The sequence below is a fragment of the Manihot esculenta genome, chromosome 8, assembly GCF_001659605.2.
Source record: "Manihot esculenta cultivar AM560-2 chromosome 8, M.esculenta_v8, whole genome shotgun sequence".
Classification (NCBI taxonomy): domain Eukaryota; kingdom Viridiplantae; phylum Streptophyta; class Magnoliopsida; order Malpighiales; family Euphorbiaceae; genus Manihot; species Manihot esculenta.
Window position 1 is genome coordinate 3,272,817 of NC_035168.2, and position 14,514 is coordinate 3,287,330.

Sequence of the window (14,514 nt, forward strand, 5' to 3'; positions counted from 1 at the left end):
TCTCACACCGACACTGGAACATTCCAGGGTGAGGTACTAAGTCGAATGTAACCTTTCTCTACCAAGCTTTCCTATCATACTCTGATCATGCTCTCTCTCTCTCTCTGTAGGTGCCATCCTGTAGGGTAGAAGGAAAGAAATGGTTCCGCGTCTAGACACCACTTCTATTCCATACTCTGACTCCCTGACAGATGGTCAACCTGACAGCTCATCTGGGAAACCATCTAGAATTTACTAACTACGGGTATTGAGGCTAATTCCCTGATCTGACTCCTAAACTCGCTCACAAGAGCTAGAACCCTCTGATAACCTTTCCTGTGTACCTATGAGCCTGCTGGGCTGACATCAAACCTCTAGGCACCTATACTCTGTCCCTTCTAAGGACTCTCTATGATCCATCCTAGCCTCTGAACTCTCCTACCTTGTCTCTACTGACACAGGTAGTACAATGAGTAAGTTTGTAAGTAGTCAATCCGCCCTAGAATGACATCAAATAGTCAACTCTAGAACCATAAGGTCAGCTGGATAGCATCTACTCACGACAAACTCTAAACTGATCTAACTAACTGACTCTGCGTCAGATGGATCATACCCGGGTCTACTAACCCAGAGAAAACACTCTAAGCCTAGAAGTCATCAAACCCACTCTATTAACAGCTCACTAAGCCATAAGGAAGTAGAAACACGTGGGTTCAAAACAAACAGCATACACATCCGAACATCCACAAGTGAACATACCTAATGTCACTGTGTTCGATGTGATAGCTTCTTACTGAGTCAGGGTGAAGATCCGAGCTAAAACTCACGGAACTTCTTTCGGGAACTGACTAAAGGAAAAGCTAACCCTTTCCTCTGCCTCAATTACCACCTAATCCCAGACTAAACTGAAATCTCCTCCTGAACTTACTCTTAATCTTACTCTTTTCTTTCTCTGTTCTATTCTAGTTTACTTACTCTTCTTTTTTTTCCTTAATCTGTTCACTTTCACGTACCTTATTCTTTTCTTCCTCTTCTATTTTTTACTCTATTCTCTGACTTATTTCTTTTCCTTGAGGGCTGCACTCGGAGATGAGAGATCACTCTCCCTATACCTGGATAAAATCCAAGGCCATAGCATCTCATAGCAACACTCTCATGCATCTGTCCAGGCTTACTAACTCTAGTTACTTACTCGTTTGGCTTTTTCTATCTCTCTCACTCTACTGGTGTCATCCTACAGAGAAGACGAAGAATGGTTCTGGATTTAGACATCAGTCCTATATCCCATTCTAGTCTCTTAGCAGGTGGTAAACATCTAAAACTTTTCTCTGGCTGCGGGCACTCAACCTGGTTCCCCTCCTAATCTGACGAACTGCTATACTCTGACATAAGCACGAAACCTCTGATAACCAAAGAAGAGTGGAAACATGGTATACTGTGGATGTGGCGGTGGATATGGCGGATAAAAGGAAGGATAGGGCATAAAGGTGGGATATGGGGGATAACTAGGAAACTCTGATGTACCTCTCATCGGGTACTCTGCCCCCCACTGGTAGGGCGGATACTGAGGTGGAACAAATCTCGAGGCCTGAGTGCCTCCTTGAGACTCACCCATATCTCCTCCTAACCTGCTCCTGCCAAAGCTACCATCTCTGCTCTGCACATCCTCCTCTAGGACTCTCCTAAACCCTGACATACCACTCTGCACAACGCCCCTTCTACTCTCATCACTAGACCTTCTAGGGTCCCTTGATATACCTTCTCTGCTTAAACTATCTGATGTTGCCTTTTGCAGAACAGGGAGATGAGCATCCATGTCCTCATCCTCTGACGGAGCTCCAGTCAATCTAGCAGATCGACGAGTTCCTCTCATCCTGCCTCTGACAAGCACAACATCACACAAAAATATCATCAAATGATCCATGTGAGAACACATGAATCCACAGCACATAGCAAACATATCAATAATGCACATGCAGCTCATCATGGCATTTCACATCATCATGCAAGACAGGACTCCACATCCTATCCTAGTGGACATGATTGTACCTATTGTGCTTTCCCTCCTCTATACGATAACACCTCTTTCCGATGTGGGAATCTGATCCTTGAGCATCTCCGCTCAACACACCGTACTCGAAGATCTACACGTCTGACATCTTAACCTCTTTCCGATGTGCGATAGTTCTGATCCGTGAGTATACTGCCTCAGCACATCGTACTCTAGAGGCCCTATGCTCTGATACCAATCTGTAACGACCCGGAAACCGGTACCCCTTAGTAACGGTCCGAACCATCACTGGCACTAGGATCCAGATCGGCTTAAGGCCGCCGGGACCCGTAGTCAGCCAACTATACTCTCTGTGTACCTGATAAATCCCATACATGACACAAAATGACTCAACAATCCTGTAAAACTCTGTAGGCTTAACTGCTGCTACTCAGATATGTCAATCTGAAATGGCCCTCAGGGCTTATACCAGGGACTACTAGCTACTGTGGGTCAAGGGATTGAAACCCTTTTAATCTGTAACACATCCCATTGGTATCTCATCAAAGCCATACGTTAAGCCTAACTCACACATTTCTCATCAAGAAACGTAAAACAGGATACATGTACAAAGGGATTAATCATACATCACACTATGGCAAAGACACGAGAGAAAGCACAAGTCTATCCAGTAACTGACAGTACATATCGATACATGACATGACAACTAATCTTTTAATTACATCATGTCCACTATGCTATTACAAACATACATTCATGCATTACTTTCCTCTGTACTCTTGCTGACTTTGACTTCCCATAGCTATCTCAGAACCTGCAAAACTGGGGTTAAGGGAGTGGGATGAGCTACTACAGCCCAGTGAGAAGGAACAGTAAACAGTTCATTAATTACATGCTTTCATGAAATGTATCACATCACAAACATATCACCTCAAGGATGAACTTGTCACCAATAGCCCTTTACTGTATACATATAACAATATGTCCAACTTGCCAGGGGCGATTAGGCCTCACCTGGACTTCTCTTTCCTGACTTGATCACAAGGCCAACTGTGCCAGGGGCGATTAGGCCTCACCTGGACTTCTCTATCTGAGTCAGGTCAAACTGTCTATCTCATAGTACCAGGAGCGACCTGGCCTATCCAGGAGCGACCTGGTATGGCTACCTCATGCCATAACTCTGTATCTGTACTCTGTGCTCTATCAAGGGCTAAGGATCATCCAACATTCATCCATACACATATCATCTTATGCAATGCATCAAGTTCGTGAATCGAATGCAATACAACCTAATACAAAACATGGTATTTTATGATGCATGGATCATGCTAGAAGTGTATCATTTCTCAAAACAAATATTAAGTTTAGTTCCACTCACCTGTAGCCTCTGCTTGGCTAACTCTGGGCTAACTAGCTCTGGACCAACTCTAACTCTGAAGACTGCTAAACACCTCGTTTTCTCGGGTCCAATCCTACAATGGAGGACTTAAATGAGGTACCAAACATACTCTATATCATAGACAAACATCTCTTAGACAACTTCCCAAAACCCCTCTAAAACACCTCAAAACATGCATGCAAAACAAGCAAAGGAAGGCTGGACAGGGCACCTTCGGCAGCACCTTCGGCGGCCGAATGTCTCCTCCAGAGACGAAAGTCAGGCATGTTCGGCGGCCTAACTTGGACTTTCGGCGGCCGAACCTGAGTTCATCCAGAACTCAGTTTCGTGCACAAGGACGCCTGCCAGTCCCTCCATCACCTGCTCAGCCCTCAATACATGCATTTAACCCCTCTAAAACATGCATAAACACTTTAACAAGCATAAAGGAGCTTAAAACAACTTAAACTCCAACAAAACAACTAACACAACATATAATCATGCTTTCACCATTAAAACATCAAAACTAACCTAAGCATGCAACTCATGCATACACTTCCATAACCTCTTTAAAAAGCTGTTAAAACTCATTAAAACAAACTTAAAGACGTCCCTTACCTCCTGAAATCAGAAGAGGAACAAGCAAACTCAGCAACTCCTCCTCCAAAGCTTCAAACCCTCACAACTCTTCTTTTCTCTCAAAAACATTCAACTCACTCAAATCACGATCAACCTTCTGCCTAAGCTGATAAAAGCTTGCAGATGAGTCATGGGAGACGTGGCCTTATCCTCTAGCCATGATCTGGAGGCAACAGCTGGCCAAACCACGGACTGAGGAGCATGCACAACTTAGCCGACCACCCCAGTTTCGGCTGCCGAAACTGCATGCAAAACCATGCAACTTTCGGGGGCCGAACTTAACCTTCGGGGGCCGAACATTGGGCACTTTCGGCGGCCGAACTTAACTTCGGCGGCCGAACCTGGCCTTTGTTCCCATAACCCTTTTTCTTTAAAATTCACCTATTTTCTTAATCAAACCGTTAAATCACTTTAAAACATTAAAAATACTTTAGAAAATCTTTCTAATACCCTTCTAGAAATCTTTGACATCCCCGAATTCCACCGGACGGTAGAATTTTCGATGTCTGAAATAGCCGGGTATTACAATTATCTGTAACGACCCGGAAACCGGTACCCCTTAGTAACGGTCCGAACCATCACTGGCACTAGGATCCAGATCGGCTTAAGGCCGCCGGGACCCGTAGTCAGCCAACTATACTCTCTGTGTACCTGATAAATCCCATACATGACACAAAACGACTCAACAATCCTGTAAAACTCTGTAGGCTTAACTGCTGCTACTCAGATATGTCAATCTGAAATGGCCCTCAGGGCTTATACCAGGGACTACTAGCTACTGTGGGTCAAGGGATTGAAACCCTTTTAATCTGTAACACATCCCATTGGTATCTCATCAAAGCCATACGTTAAGCCTAACTCACACATTTCTCATCAAGAAACGTAAAACAGGATACATGTACAAAGGGATTAATCATACATCACACTATGGCAAAGACACGAGAGAAAGCACAAGTCTATCCAGTAACTGACAGTACATATCGATACATGACATGACAACTAATCTTTTAATTACATCATGTCCACTATGCTATTACAAACATACATTCATGCATTACTTTCCTCTGTACTCTTGCTGACTTTGACTTCCCATAGCTATCTCAGAACCTGCAAAACTGGGGTTAAGGGAGTGGGATGAGCTACTACAGCCCAGTGAGAAGGAACAGTAAACAGTTCATTAATTACATGCTTTCATGAAATGTATCACATCACAAACATATCACCTCAAGGATGAACTTGTCACCAATAGCCCTTTACTGTATACATATAACAATATGTCCAACTTGCCAGGGGCGATTAGGCCTCACCTGGACTTCTCTTTCCTGACTTGATCACAAGGCCAACTGTGCCAGGGGCGATTAGGCCTCACCTGGACTTCTCTATCTGAGTCAGGTCAAACTGTCTATCTCATAGTACCAGGAGCGACCTGGCCTATCCAGGAGCGACCTGGTATGGCTACCTCATGCCATAACTCTGTATCTGTACTATGTGCTCTATCAAGGGCTAAGGATCATCCAACATTCATCCATACACATATCATCTTATGCAATGCATCAAGTTCGTGAATCGAATGCAATACAACCTAATACAAAACATGGTATTTTATGATGCATGGATCATGCTAGAAGTGTATCATTTCTCAAAACAAATATTAAGTTTAGTTCCACTCACCTGTAGCCTCTGCTTGGCTAACTCTGGGCTAACTAGCTCTGGACCAACTCTAACTCTGAAGACTGCTAAACACCTCGTTTTCTCGGGTCCAATCCTACAATGGAGGACTTAAATGAGGTACCAAACATACTCTATATCATAGACAAACATCTCTTAGACAACTTCCCAAAACCCCTCTAAAACACCTCAAAACATGCATGCAAAACAAGCAAAGGAAGGCTGGACAGGGCACCTTCGGCAGCACCTTCGGCGGCCGAATGTCTCCTCCAGAGACGAAAGTCAGGCATGTTCGGCGGCCTAACTTGGACTTTCGGCGGCCGAACCTGAGTTCATCCAGAACTCAGTTTCGTGCACAAGGACGCCTGCCAGTCCCTCCATCACCTGCTCAGCCCTCAATACATGCATTTAACCCCTCTAAAACATGCATAAACACTTTAACAAGCATAAAGGAGCTTAAAACAACTTAAACTCCAACAAAACAACTAACACAACATATAATCATGCTTTCACCATTAAAACATCAAAACTAACCTAAGCATGCAACTCATGCATACACTTCCATAACCTCTTTAAAAAGCTGTTAAAACTCATTAAAACAAACTTAAAGACGTCCCTTACCTCCTGAAATCAGAAGAGGAACAAGCAAACTCAGCAACTCCTCCTCCAAAGCTTCAAACCCTCACAACTCTTCTTTTCTCTCAAAAACATTCAACTCACTCAAATCACGATCAACCTTCTGCCTAAGCTGATAAAAGCTTGCAGATGAGTCATGGGAGACGTGGCCTTATCCTCTAGCCATGATCTGGAGGCAACAGCTGGCCAAACCACGGACTGAGGAGCATGCACAACTTAGCCGACCACCTCAGTTTCGGCTGCCGAAACTGCATGCAAAACCATGCAACTTTCGGGGGCCGAACTTAACCTTCGGGGGCCGAACATTGGGCACTTTCGGCGGCCGAACTTAACTTCGGCGGCCGAACCTGGCCTTTGTTCCCATAACCCTTTTTCTTTAAAATTCACCTATTTTCTTAATCAAACCGTTAAATCACTTTAAAACATTAAAAATACTTTAGAAAATCTTTCTAATACCCTTCTAGAAATCTTTGACATTCCCGAATTCCACCGGACGGTAGAATTTTCGATGTCTGAAATAGCCGGGTATTACAATTATCTGTAACGACCCGGAAACCGGTACCCCTTAGTAACGGTCCGAACCATCACTGGCACTAGGATCCAGATCGGCTTAAGGCCGCCGGGACCCGTAGTCAGCCAACTATACTCTCTGTGTACCTGATAAATCCCATACATGACACAAAACGACTCAACAATCCTGTAAAACTCTGTAGGCTTAACTGCTGCTACTCAGATATGTCAATCTGAAATGGCCCTCAGGGCTTATACCAGGGACTACTAGCTACTGTGGGTCAAGGGATTGAAACCCTTTTAATCTGTAACACATCCCATTGGTATCTCATCAAAGCCATACGTTAAGCCTAACTCACACATTTCTCATCAAGAAACGTAAAACAGGATACATGTACAAAGGGATTAATCATACATCACACTATGGCAAAGACACGAGAGAAAGCACAAGTCTATCCAGTAACTGACAGTACATATCGATACATGACATGACAACTAATCTTTTAATTACATCATGTCCACTATGCTATTACAAACATACATTCATGCATTACTTTCCTCTGTACTCTTGCTGACTTTGACTTCCCATAGCTATCTCAGAACCTGCAAAACTGGGGTTAAGGGAGTGGGATGAGCTACTACAGCCCAGTGAGAAGGAACAGTAAACAGTTCATTAATTACATGCTTTCATGAAATGTATCACATCACAAACATATCACCTCAAGGATGAACTTGTCACCAATAGCCTTTTACTGTATACATATAACAATATGTCCAACTTGCCAGGGGCGATTAGGCCTCACCTGGACTTCTCTTTCCTGACTTGATCACAAGGCCAACTGTGCCAGGGGCGATTAGGCCTCACCTGGACTTCTCTATCTGAGTCAGGTCAAACTGTCTATCTCATAGTACCAGGAGCGACCTGGCCTATCCAGGAGCGACCTGGTATGGCTACCTCATGCCATAACTCTGTATCTGTACTCTGTGCTCTATCAAGGGCTAAGGATCATCCAACATTCATCCATACACATATCATCTTATGCAATGCATCAAGTTTGTGAATCGAATGCAATACAACCTAATACAAAACATGGTATTTTATGATGCATGGATCATGCTAGAAGTGTATCATTTCTCAAAACAAATATTAAGTTTAGTTCCACTCACCTGTAGCCTCTGCTTGGCTAACTCTGGGCTAACTAGCTCTGGACCAACTCTAACTCTGAAGACTGCTAAACACCTCGTTTTCTCGGGTCCAATCCTACAATGGAGGACTTAAATGAGGTACCAAACATACTCTATATCATAGACAAACATCTCTTAGACAACTTCCCAAAACCCCTCTAAAACACCTCAAAACATGCATGCAAAACAAGCAAAGGAAGGCTGGACAGGGCACCTTCGGCAGCACCTTCGGCGGCCGAATGTCTCCTCCAGAGACGAAAGTCAGGCATGTTCGGCGGCCTAACTTGGACTTTCGGCGGCCGAACCTGTAACATCCTCAAACCCATAGCTAGAGCAGTGACATCACTAGGTATGGGTTAGGCTATTTCACTACTAAAGTAAGTGGCATTAGGGGAGGTGCTAGCTTACCCCGAGCTACTTAGGGGAGGTACTAGCATAACTCTAATCTGCTAATAACTGAATTATAGAAAACTCAAATATAGAAACGGACATATTCAGAAATAAAGTAGACAGTGTGATTAGCGAGTCGGGAACGAGTCACTTTCGGGAGGTGCTTAGGGTTTTCTGACGTGCTTGCTTGAGGTGTTTGTTTTAAATCCGTCATGCTTGCTTAAGTGGAAAGGACTTCTAAAGGCTAAAAGCATATTTTAGTAGGTCAATCTATGATTATTGAAAGTTTAAAAACTAAATTGAAATATGGTAAAAAGTTTAGTGGGTTAAAGTATAAATATGGAAAGTTAAAATATAAAAGTCAAATTTTACTTTCCATGTGTCACCTAGCTATTGGATGAAGAAATGACCAAGCAAATTAAAAAGTGGGTTGTCTTCTTCCTTCATCCACTTTGCCGTAGGTCATCCATTTTCAAAGAAGAAGAAATTTTGCTTTTCTTTCTCCCACCAAAGCCAAGCCAAACCTCACCAAATCAATTTCTTTCTTTAACCAACATTCATCCTAAGACCTAGATCTAAAGGAAGAGCCATATAGTGAAGGGATTGAAGAAGAAAAGTTTAGGGTTCCATATACACCAAGCTTGAAAATCAAAGGTAAGTTTAGAAATGAGTAGGAAATAGCATCATCTCATTTCTTCATGCATGGATTTGAATTATAAAGCTTTAATTTATAGTTTATTCAATCCTTTCCTAAGACATAAATTGACCTAGGTGAAGGAACATCAAAGGGAAAGGAGATAGCTAGAGATTAGAAGAGGAAAAGAAAGGAGGAATTCAAGAAAGGTTTGGTGTTTGTATGATTTTCTGTTTTCCTTGGATTCTGCCATGAATAAGTGAAATTAGGGGTTGATTTTACTTGCTGGAAATGTTGCTTTGACTGTATAAATAGGTTATATGAATGTTAAAATGATGTTTGAAAGGCTTAGAGTAAAGAAATTTAACATGAGAGCTAAAAGTGCAAATCTGCCAGAATAGATTGTAACAGGACAGTCAGTGTTGGAAGCCTTATAACTTATTGTGTATTTATTGAAATTAGTCCTAAGATATACCAAATGAAAGATAAGACAAAGATCTAAAACTTTTATGAATTGACCAAATTCGAAATCTGTATGTAAGATGATGAAAATTGCAAGTGAACCTAAACTGGATACAGTGGTAGTGCATCCGGAACAGAGTCTATTGATGATACCATAACTAATTTTGTACTCAGTGAAATTTGTTAAGACCAGTTCCAATTGAATCTTAAGAAGTATACCTAAAACTTTGTAGAAGACACTTTAGCTTGAATTAGTATGGAAATGCATGAATCTGATAAGTTTTGTGATACTATAAACAGGTACTAATTCTGGACTGATTAAGACCTTATGGAGCAGCTTGTAAAGAAAAATTCATAACTTAAGATAGGATGATCAGATTTGCATGAACCATATCTTGTTGGAAAGATAAGACATAAATTTACATTTCTTATGAAGAAATTGAAGTCAAATTGTGACTCTAAGCTACTTGAAAAGTTTATGCAAAAGATGGCAGAATGTAGTTTTCTTAAATTGGAATGCTATGTTGATAAAGTTTTGCACTATTTGCCATGAGTTTTCCATATTGTAAATATGGACTTTGGAAAATGAATTCAAATAGCTTCAAATGACATGCATTTTACATTGATACATTGAATTAATGGTACTTGGCCCTGGTAAACGTAATAGGAGTCGAGGTTAGCGTAAGGGTATGGCATGCCATATAAACATACAGAGTTCGCAGTACTGCTACCGATACATGATTTTTATTTGAGGTTACATATCAGGTACCTCATAAGCACGGTCACAGAGCCCTGCTCTCACAGTTCTGGCCTCTGAGCCTACCGTTCGGCACTCTGTGCCTACCGTTATAACTCCTTATCTACCTAGTCGATCCTACTATGTGTTTATAAGGGCTAAGATCTTAATTACGATTGATACTTGATTTTGTGAACTTATTAGTGAGTGTTAATATGTTTGCATCTCTTACATGCACTAAGCTGTGGTAATTTGTTATAAATAGAAAATGTGCAATAACGGAAAAAGAAGATGTTTTTATTCCGATTATCTATATACGTGAACTTGTTTGCTCTATTTTGTTATTTGTTTGCTATCACCCACTGAGCATTAGCTCAGCGTGTTGGTTTTTTTACCTCACGCAGGTTGTAGATAAAATAGGGCAACAGAAGTTATCAGAGATCTACATCAGATATCAAGGCCATCATCATAGCTGGTTTTTTTGAGTCTCTGAGTCATAGTACAGTTTTATTTTGGCATGTACATATTAAAGAGAGTGAGTTGTAAAGATTATGTAATAAAAAATAGTAAGATATCAAGTGACAGTTGTTAGTGTTATTATAAGTGTGATGTTCATATGTATTACAGGTTAAAGTGCTAATAAAACAGAGAAAACTCTGCCGAAAATTTTGGTTTAAAAATCTCACGCTTATTTTAATCTTGATGAAAGTTACATGCATTACCTAAAAACTTGGTATTTACAGATAAAAGAAATTGTTTAGTCCTGATATATCTAAAAAGGTATAGTTTGTGACATTCCTTGCTCTATCTACTCTTTGATAGGGTAAGGGGTGTTACAGAACCTGAGTTCATCCAGAACTCAGTTTCGTGCACAAGGACGCCTGCCAGTCCCTCCATCACCTGCTCAGCCCTCAATACATGCATTTAACCCCTCTAAAACATGCATAAACACTTTAACAAGCATAAAGGAGCTTAAAACAACTTAAACTCCAACAAAACAACTAACACAACATATAATCATGCTTTCACCATTAAAACATCAAAACTAACCTAAGCATGCAACTCATGCATACACTTCCATAACCTCTTTAAAAAGCTGTTAAAACTCATTAAAACAAACTTAAAGACGTCCCTTACCTCCTGAAATCAGAAGAGGAACAAGCAAACTCAGCAACTCCTCCTCCAAAGCTTCAAACCCTCACAACTCTTCTTTTCTCTCAAAAACATTCAACTCACTCAAATCACGATCAACCTTCTGCCTAAGCTGATAAAAGCTTGCAGATGAGTCATGGGAGACGTGGCCTTATCCTCTAGCCATGATCTGGAGGCAACAGCTGGCCAAACCACGGACTGAGGAGCATGCACAACTTAGCCGACCACCCCAGTTTCGGCTGCCGAAACTGCATGCAAAACCATGCAACTTTCGGGGGCCGAACTTAACCTTCGGGGGCCGAACATTGGGCACTTTCGGCGGCCGAACTTAACTTCGGCGGCCGAACCTGGCCTTTGTTCCCATAACCCTTTTTCTTTAAAATTCACCTATTTTCTTAATCAAACCGTTAAATCACTTTAAAACATTAAAAATACTTTAGAAAATCTTTCTAATACCCTTCTAGAAATCTTTGACATCCCCGAATTCCACCGGACGGTAGAATTTTCGATGTCTGAAATAGCCGGGTATTACAATTATCTGTAACGACCCGGAAACCGGTACCCCTTAGTAACGGTCCGAACCATCACTGGCACTAGGATCCAGATCGGCTTAAGGCCGCCGGGACCCGTAGTCAGCCAACTATACTCTCTGTGTACCTGATAAATCCCATACATGACACAAAACGACTCAACAATCCTGTAAAACTCTGTAGGCTTAACTGCTGCTACTCAGATATGTCAATCTGAAATGGCCCTCAGGGCTTATACCAGGGACTACTAGCTACTGTGGGTCAAGGGATTGAAACCCTTTTAATCTGTAACACATCCCATTGGTATCTCATCAAAGCCATACGTTAAGCCTAACTCACACATTTCTCATCAAGAAACGTAAAACAGGATACATGTACAAAGGGATTAATCATACATCACACTATGGCAAAGACACGAGAGAAAGCACAAGTCTATCCAGTAACTGACAGTACATATCGATACATGACATGACAACTAATCTTTTAATTACATCATGTCCACTATGCTATTACAAACATACATTCATGCATTACTTTCCTCTGTACTCTTGCTGACTTTGACTTCCCATAGCTATCTCAGAACCTGCAAAACTGGGGTTAAGGGAGTGGGATGAGCTACTACAGCCCAGTGAGAAGGAACAGTAAACAGTTCATTAATTACATGCTTTCATGAAATGTATCACATCACAAACATATCACCTCAAGGATGAACTTGTCACCAATAGCCCTTTACTGTATACATATAACAATATGTCCAACTTGCCAGGGGCGATTAGGCCTCACCTGGACTTCTCTTTCCTGACTTGATCACAAGGCCAACTGTGCCAGGGGCGATTAGGCCTCACCTGGACTTCTCTATCTGAGTCAGGTCAAACTGTCTATCTCATAGTACCAGGAGCGACCTGGCCTATCCAGGAGCGACCTGGTATGGCTACCTCATGCCATAACTCTGTATCTGTACTCTGTGCTCTATCAAGGGCTAAGGATCATCCAACATTCATCCATACACATATCATCTTATGCAATGCATCAAGTTCGTGAATCGAATGCAATACAACCTAATACAAAACATGGTATTTTATGATGCATGGATCATGCTAGAAGTGTATCATTTCTCAAAACAAATATTAAGTTTAGTTCCACTCACCTGTAGCCTCTGCTTGGCTAACTCTGGGCTAACTAGCTCTGGACCAACTCTAACTCTGAAGACTGCTAAACACCTCGTTTTCTCGGGTCCAATCCTACAATGGAGGACTTAAATGAGGTACCAAACATACTCTATATCATAGACAAACATCTCTTAGACAACTTCCCAAAACCCCTCTAAAACACCTCAAAACATGCATGCAAAACAAGCAAAGGAAGGCTGGACAGGGCACCTTCGGCAGCACCTTCGGCGGCCGAATGTCTCCTCCAGAGACGAAAGTCAGGCATGTTCGGCGGCCTAACTTGGACTTTCGGCGGCCGAACCTGAGTTCATCCAGAACTCAGTTTCGTGCACAAGGACGCCTGCCAGTCCCTCCATCACCTGCTCAGCCCTCAATACATGCATTTAACCCCTCTAAAACATGCATAAACACTTTAACAAGCATAAAGGAGCTTAAAACAACTTAAACTCCAACAAAACAACTAACACAACATATAATCATGCTTTCACCATTAAAACATCAAAACTAACCTAAGCATGCAACTCATGCATACACTTCCATAACCTCTTTAAAAAGCTGTTAAAACTCATTAAAACAAACTTAAAGACGTCCCTTACCTCCTGAAATCAGAAGAGGAACAAGCAAACTCAGCAACTCCTCCTCCAAAGCTTCAAACCCTCACAACTCTTCTTTTCTCTCAAAAACATTCAACTCACTCAAATCACGATCAACCTTCTGCCTAAGCTGATAAAAGCTTGCAGATGAGTCATGGGAGACGTGGCCTTATCCTCTAGCCATGATCTGGAGGCAACAGCTGGCCAAACCACGGACTGAGGAGCATGCACAACTTAGCCGACCACCCCAGTTTCGGCTGTCGAAACTGCATGCAAAACCATGCAACTTTCGGGGGCCGAACTTAACCTTCGGGGGCCGAACATTGGGCACTTTCGGCGGCCGAACTTAACTTCGGCGGCCGAACCTGGCCTTTGTTCCCATAACCCTTTTTCTTTAAAATTCACCTATTTTCTTAATCAAACCGTTAAATCACTTTAAAACATTAAAAATACTTTAGAAAATCTTTCTAATACCCTTCTAGAAATCTTTGACATCCCCGAATTCCACCGGACGGTAGAATTTTCGATGTCTGAAATAGCCGGGTATTACAATCTTCCCCCCTTACAAAACATTCGTCCTCGAATGTTAAAAATAAACACAGATGTAAACAAGCAATTAAGGAAAGCCTAACACTTTCCTCTAAGAAGAGACACAGACATTACTGGTTCTGTAACAGCCCGGAAACCGGTACCCTCTCTGTAACGGCCCAAACTGCTCGGCACTAGGATCCAGATCGGCTTAAGGCCGCCTAGACCCGTAGTAAGCCTGCTATGAACTCTGTGTACCTGTTAAAATCCCATACATGATCCGACTGGACTATTAACTGGTAAAACTTTTCTTA

At 42.0% G+C, this 14,514-nt stretch overlaps 1 long non-coding RNA gene across 1 annotated transcript; it reads left to right on the forward strand.

Moving 5' to 3' along the window:
* Positions 1-8,659: 8,659 nt before the first annotated feature.
* LOC122724341 lies at positions 8,660-10,786 on the forward strand. The gene is made up of 3 exons (XR_006351636.1): positions 8,660-9,050; positions 9,168-9,239; positions 10,633-10,786. It is a non-coding gene; the product is annotated as an uncharacterized LOC122724341 (long non-coding RNA).
* Positions 10,787-14,514: the final 3,728 nt, after the last annotated feature.